The sequence below is a fragment of the Condylostylus longicornis genome, unplaced genomic scaffold (assembly GCF_029603195.1).
Source record: "Condylostylus longicornis isolate FDR11 unplaced genomic scaffold, ASM2960319v2 ptg000056l, whole genome shotgun sequence".
Lineage (NCBI taxonomy): Eukaryota > Metazoa > Arthropoda > Insecta > Diptera > Dolichopodidae > Condylostylus > Condylostylus longicornis.
The window spans coordinates 197,868-205,879 of record NW_026578025.1 but is presented as its reverse complement, the minus strand read 5'-3'; the positions used below and the strand labels follow the sequence as shown (position 1 = coordinate 205,879).

Here is an 8,012-nt window from a genome sequence, read left to right as displayed (position 1 = left end):
TATAAGAAACATGTAATTATCGAATAACATGTTATACATAGTGTTTAACTAAAAATTTTATATGGCAATAGTTGTGAAAGTAAAACATGTTTCCCAGGATAACATGTTGTTCATAGTTTCCTATTGTGAATGATTTATTTTTGGGATTTTTTTGCCAAATCAAAGGAAATTTTTAAAGAAACTTCAAAAAATTTAAAAAAAATTTAAACCTATAAATTAATAAATTAAAATCCACAAATATATCAAAAAGTGAAAATGACCTGAATACAAAATGACATAAAATACAAAAATAATTTTTTCAAAATTTTTAAATAAGTTAAATATCAAACAAAGCAAGATTTTGTCAAAAGAAAACAACTTATTAAATTTTTTTATAACATGCTAATCGAAGAGTATTACACAGGCCTATGTAGTATGTAGTACTCGTATGCATTAACAATGGGCGATAAAAAAAAAGGTGCGCCACTGAAAACTTAAAAATAACCCTGAATTTAAAAAAAAAAATTTACAGTGAAATTAACTTCATAAAATGTATTATTATATTCCTAATAATATAAAAAATTTTATATTATTATATTTTATTCCTAATAATATAAAAAATTTGCATGAAAAAAAGTCAGTTACGCAAAACATTAAGCATTGATCTACAGATATTTTCTATTCGCACCATAATAATAAAAATGTCCATAGAATTAAAATTATTCAACATTGTGTTACTCTACGCTACTCTTTAATTCTTATTTATTATACGCTGGCACTACACATTTTTTTGAATGATGTGAATCATGACCAATACATTTATTAATTATTACTTTTATACACATAATAGAATAATTTCGTATATGTCCATGCACAAAGGTTGTTATTTCAAACAGCTGTATCCATTCAATCGTACATATGCACAAGTGAAATCGTTTCATATAATGTACATTGCAAGGTACCCAAAAAATTAAGATATTCAAAAAGACACATGTGCACATAATTTATATTGTCTAATATGTATAAGATTAACACTCATGCGTACACATATAATTATCTCAAATAGCAATATTTATATTTTGCTGAGATTGCTCCCTATCAACACTCGCACGTACACACATAATTATACCACAAAGAAAGATTTTTATTATGCTGAGTTTGCGCTGCGCTAACACTCATTCGTACACATTATATTTAAATTGTTTCATATATGCAAAATTTTCTTTTTGCTGAGTTGTCGCCCTCTCACCAAACAAACAAAAACGTTATCATAATGTATTACTTTTTCTGTATACTCGTATTATTGCATTAGTAAAAAACAAGAGCAAAAAAAAATGATGTAGAATGAGAATAGAAAGAAAATAGCAAATGAAAATGAGAACAAAAACAACAAATTTTAAAAGAATTTCAAAATTACATGATCGTTATGAATTTTCGTTACTATGTTTTCTTTCTTTTTTTTGTAAAGAATATTATCAACAAAGTATATCTATAAACAAGTAATTCGACTCTCCGTTTACATCACCCTAATGCAATCACTAATCAATATTTGTATACAAAAAATTCCTTTAGCTAAAAGAGTCAAGCACTATACCTTCTTATTTTCATTTTTATACACATAAGAATTTTTGGGAGAGGGAAAGAGTACGCAATAGATGTCTACCTGTTTTTTTATAATGTATTTTAAAAAGCGGGAGTTATTTATTTTTCCCTAAATTAAGAAAAAATATTAAGAATTTTAAAAGCGGGAGTTTTATTTTTGTAACTTATTCCAGTACAAGGTGGCAAAAAAATGTGTATTCATATTATAAAAGCGAAGCGGAGAAAAAGTATTTAAAAAAATTATTATAATTTATATATAATTTTGAAAAATAATAAAAATAAATTTTGAAAAGACGCATAATATTAAAAAAAAATTTAAATAGTTGTGAAAAAAATATTTTTTTTATAAAAATGGGAAAACATTATTTGAATTGTTTGGGATGAAAAAAAGCCGACACGAAAATTTCATTTGATGCCAAAAGATGTGGAGAGGTAAATATGTACTTTTGAAAATATTTTAATTTTTTCACAACTATTTTTAAAATATTTAAGCATTTGTAATTAATAATTATCAATAAATAAATAAATTATCTTTAAATTTTTTATTTTTATTTCAATCTTAATAAATTTAAAACCTATTTCTTATGAATCGGTAATAATTACATTTCATAAAGTATTAATCAGTATGCATATAGCTTTTTTTTCTTTATAAATTACTTTATTTCTATGTAACTTCTATGTATACTGTACCAGGTACATATGTGTACATTCACACATTTAATTTCAAACTCATATATCTTTTGCTTTCATACATTTGAATTTTTTACCTAACTTTAATAAAATGAAAAGTAAAAAATAAATGTTGTTATTATCAAAATAAAAATAACAAAATTTTTACCTAACTCAATTTAATATTATTTCAGTTCAATGTTTTTGATACACTCGTTTGTTTACAATATTTGGTTTCTTTCTTGCCTACACAACTCTTATTACCATCTATTTCTAAAAAAATGGAATATTTTAAGAATTTGGAAGCAAAATGCAAATAAAAACTAACGGAATGGAACGATTCGAACTACTTATTATAGATATACTTTGGTTATCTTATATTTTATTATTAACAATTTATATTTAATTAAAGAATCAAATATGAATTGTTAATAAGTACTATTTATATTGAATTGAAAAAATGTTGTTTAATAATCAAGCGAATGTTAAGAATTTTATGTTGAATTTATGTGGTGTTCAAAAAATAAAAGTAAAATGAAATAGTGCATATTTTATTTCATTCTTTTATCTCCAAAATTAAAACAATCTGGGCGACTTTCTGAATCAAATAGTAGTAATAATAACAATAAAAGCATAAAAAATAAATAGAACAACAGCTTGGTGAAATAATAGTACAATATTACTACAATTGTGCGTTAAGTTCGATAATGCTGAGTTGCATGTGCAGCAATTGTTGTGAGAGAAAAGATACGCTGTGAGTACCTTTCTGACGCTTTTCTAGATTACTTTTCTAGATTTTTACATTAAAAATATGTACATATTTTTGTTTTATTTAACATTATGAAGAATATGTCTGTAGTAAAGATTTAGACTGTGGCATTAAAAGTCAAACAGATACTATCCATGAAACATATTTTTGGATTTTAACTAAAATTAAAATATGGACAAAAATATTTTTGAAAAAGTTTATGTTTTGGAACTTTTTAATGTTTTAATTTTTTTGTCTGATTTCAAAACAGAATTTTAAATTATTAAATAAATCGCTAAAAGTTTTAATTCCCGATATATCAGCACTTCTGCAAAATACTAAAAATAAAAGTTTAAATTTCAACAATGATTATTCTTTTCTTTTCTTATAAGTTAAAATAAATGCGTTTGTAGTATACGTATTATATAATATGAATTCATAGATGACTCAATTTGTATTTAAAAATATTTTCGTTTCCTTTTTGTTTCCTTTCATCATGTTTCCCTCACACGTTTGTTTGCAGTTGTTATCTCATTTTTCATATAGATATCTAATTACCATCCATTTCTCAAAATTTATAGTAATGTGTGGGATATTTTGTAAGGTTCAAGAAAAATCAAAAGATTTCTACGAAATGGATATATTTCGTATAATAGATATATGTACTTCAATAGTATATGACATGTACATACATATGTATGTAGTATACCAACTTATGCACGAAATTTTTCATAAAAATATATTCATATTAAGAACATAAATTTCTAAATATCTATTATAACAAATAAATTAACATACCGATGGATTTGCCATACATCGTCGCATTTGATCTGGTCCTCTGTAATTTGGACTGTATCGCCCTGTAAAACATCCTGATGGGCCGAGTTTTATTTTTTCGGCCGTTTGATACATTGAAACCGTCATACATCCTCCGGAATAATCTTCTTCTAATTTTAACGCCTTTGGGGCGTCTATTGCAGCCGTAGGTGAGTAAATTTTGAATAAAATTTATTTTCCTCTATTTTTGTGAGCAGTTCATAAATAATTCGGGTATTTTTATACAAAGATATATGATTATATGTCGGTAAACATGTACACATATTTTGTGTACATTTATTTGCAAATATATATGAATGTATATATACATACATGTAAATAAACTATATACATTACATTTATATATATTATATAAATACAGTATATGTCAATATTTTATATTAAATATATTATTTATTATATATAAATTATATATAATATTTAAAAAAATGTATATATTTATAATATATATATATATATATATATATATATATATATATATATATATATTTTATATTATTAATATATTTATATATCTTTGTATAAATATGTGAACAACATACAATTATCTTTTGTATGATTAAATATCATATCTTTTTAAGACTTTGTAAATCTTAAATAAATTAAAAATAACCCTAAAAAACAGTCATTGCACAAAAGTCTTATATATTATACATACATTTGATTGATTTTAAAATTGAACATTATAGTTTTCAAACATCTTTGAAATTATATTATTATTCAAAGCAATCTTAATGTTTAAGAAAACTAATGGCTTTCACTCTCCTCACCTTCTCACTTCTTAAAAAACGAAAATCATTTTATAAATTATTACACAAAAATTTCAGTAAGTCTGTTTGCTAACAAAATTTCGTTTATATTTTATTAAACGCGTGGTTAAAAATTCACCAACTGTATCAACACCATATTTTACTTTATCGTAAAAAATAAGTTAAATATTGAAGAAGTCTAAAATTTTTATATAGCTACCATACTTTCACTATAAAATTTTTATACTATAATAAATGAGGCGTTTCATTATTTGTTTTTTTTCTAGAATTGAAGGTGGAGTTTATATTCTGTTATAACAAATCTGAAAGTCATTGGTTGTTGTTTTTCTATACGTTCTAAGTATTTATACAAAATATTCCTTTGCAGGGTTTTAAAATATTTAATAGGATACTCACGACAAAAGGTTGCAATGTGTAGGTATAGTTTTATTCACTTTAAAAATAATAAAAGAAATTAATTTTCCATGTATACAAAAAAAATATTATTGGATGTTTTTATGTGTATGTTTCAAAGTGACAAAATGGTGAAACTGATGAAGTTTTATTAAAACAAAAATATAGTGCTGCTGGTTTTGAAATCGAATTTTGAAATCGCAAAAAATAGAATTTTTGTTATTGTTGTTTTGTTTTCGATCTTCAAATTTGCAGACATTAACTTAAAAAACCAAAAGTTTATTTTGAAGTACGGAAAAATCTCAATACACAAAGTTAGTGTAAATGAGCGAAATACTTTGTCAGTCATTTTAAAAAATTTATATTTAATTAAAAGCAATGTTGTCTTAGACCGGTGTCATTGGGCAGCTTTGAGATGATTAAAATTGTGATATACATAATTTAAAATTCCTTTATTTTCGAGTGGTTGAATGATACAATGGTGATTTATTTAGTTTATATTGTTATATTAACATAAAACAAATCCATATTATAAACTTAAAAGATATATTCCCTATTATAAACTTAAGTTTTTCAAATCTTTTACATTATAAAACTTAGCTATCTTTAAAGATGTATAAATATTTAGCTGCTTCAATTTTGTTTTTATTGACATAATTAATGTTTGTTGTCAAGTATATTAATTGAAAGTTTACTGATTTAAAAATAAAAAATCCGCAAATTGATCTTAAAATTAAATTAAAAGAAAGTACAAGGAAGTAATTTTAGTTTTAAGACATACTTACTTATATAGAATTAGACCATTTTATTTTAGAATGATTAGATTAGAATATGCATCATAATAATCTGTATTGTTTTTATATTTCTATCTTAAAGACACAATATACTCTCTCTCATCTACTGTCATATTTCTAATTATAAGCCGTTATTATGCTTTGTGAAGTATATATGAATTATTTTAATATATGAATTATATATGCATACATACATACGTACATAAATGTACTCGTATATTCATACATCGTATGATTTTTGAAATAAAACATTAACAGTTTATATACACAAAAAAAAATCAATATTTTTTAATAAATCGATTGTTAAAAAGTTTGTTAAAAACCTTAACAGTCATTTTTGTTGAAATGATATCATTTATTATGAGAGTAATGTCATTTGTTGTAAATTATACTGCAAAAGATTATCTTTTTTATAATCACCCTGTTAAACTTACTTTTAAAAAACAAAATTTTCAAAATAATCAGCAAAATTTTTGAAATAATAAGTGTTATTATTAGAACTATATAAAACATTGTCAAATGTATAACATTCTCTGTAATGTTTTTTGAAAATGTTACTTTTAAAATAAAACAAAAATTGTTAAAATTTATTATTGAAAGGAAAATATTTGTTGAATTATCAATATAATCAATTTTTTCGTTTAATAATTTTTGCAATAAATTTTTCGAATTTTTTGAGAGTGAAAGAATAATGTAAATTATTGACAAGAGATCTTTTGGATTTTTTGAGCAACGTACATTTCAAGTCATTGAAGTAAAAGCACCACTTATTATTTGAATAACAAATTTATTATTTTCAATAAAATATTATTACTAAAATATTATTTGTTACAAAATTTTAAAATTTTTTGATAGTGGAGACAATTGTCTATATTTTATAACGATTTTGTTGAGATATAAATTTCAAGTTATTTAAATAAGAACAACGTTTATTATTCTAATAACAAATTTATTACTTTTGATGAAATGTTATAACCTTAATAACATTACTTGTTAAAGTAAAAGTAAGGCAAAAGAATATTGTAAATTTTCGTTTTGTTGTCACTTAGAAGCGTAATAAACGACATTACATTATATTTTTGCAGTTGTGTGACTTTTTGTTATGTTTCCAATAATAATAAAAAAAAGTGTCCCTTCAAATTTTAACGCTATTGAAAAATGTAAAATTTAGGAAATTTTATAAAGTGAGTTAAGAAGAGAAAATTTCTAGAAAAGCCAAAATTAAATTTCTTTTTTGTGTTAAATAGGTATGTACCTGGAAGTAAACAAAGATGTGCAAACATTATTAGAGTTTTAAACAATCATATCATATTGAATTTTTGTTAATTAACTAAATTACTGTAAGTTATTTGCTAATCACAGTAGTTCACGTCATCCAACTCAGAATTGTAAATTATAAAACATAGTAACATATTCATTAAAATAATTGAATTTACTTTCCTCTACAGATTTCAGGTTTCAAGAACATTTTTTTACTACACGATGCTAGGAAGAAACCTTCTTAAATAACGCTGTTGTTAATTACAGAAACGAGCCTCAGCAAATCAAAATAAATTATAAATGAGCCTCAGCAAATTAAAGTATTGTGATAATTTATGTAAATTTTTTTATGAAATTTTAATTCATTATATCTGATTATTTGTATTTAAATAATATTATGCAAACGTAAGTTTTTTTATTAGTGTTACTTCCAAAAACAAATAGTGACAAATAAAAGTATGTTAACTCAAAATTTTAATATCTAGATATATATATATATATATATATATATATATATATATATATATATATATATATATATATATATATATATTTAATTTTACAAATTAAAACGTTATTGTAAAGTTATTTATTTAATAAGAAAAATTGTTACTGTAAAGTTAGTAATTCGATTATTATATTAACGATACTTATTATTCTAAATCTCAATTGTTGTTGTTCATATATATGGTAAACATAAAAATTGGAACACTTTTTTTATGGTAAAAAAGATTTTGCCAAGATAATAATTTGAATTTGGAAATAAAATCTTTTAAAAGTAATCTATAACTTTAAAAATAACGTATTAAGAAAGTTGAAAAATAATTTTAAAATGGTTTAATTATCAATGTTAAATTATTGCCATCTTGGTAAAATCTTTTTCAGTATAAAACAAATTTGCAATTTTCATGTTTATGAAAAACAACAAGTTAATTTGAAAGTGTTTAGTATTATTAATAT

General features: G+C 22.6%; 1 long non-coding RNA gene across 1 annotated transcript; it reads left to right on the top strand.

Moving 5' to 3' along the window:
- Nucleotides 1-5,231: 5,231 nt before the first annotated feature.
- On the top strand, nt 5,232-7,478 carry LOC129612134 (uncharacterized). The gene is made up of 4 exons (XR_008697208.1): nt 5,232-5,479; nt 6,878-6,976; nt 7,040-7,180; nt 7,241-7,478. It is a non-coding gene; the product is annotated as an uncharacterized LOC129612134 (long non-coding RNA).
- The last annotated feature ends 534 nt before the right edge of the window (nt 7,479-8,012 follow it).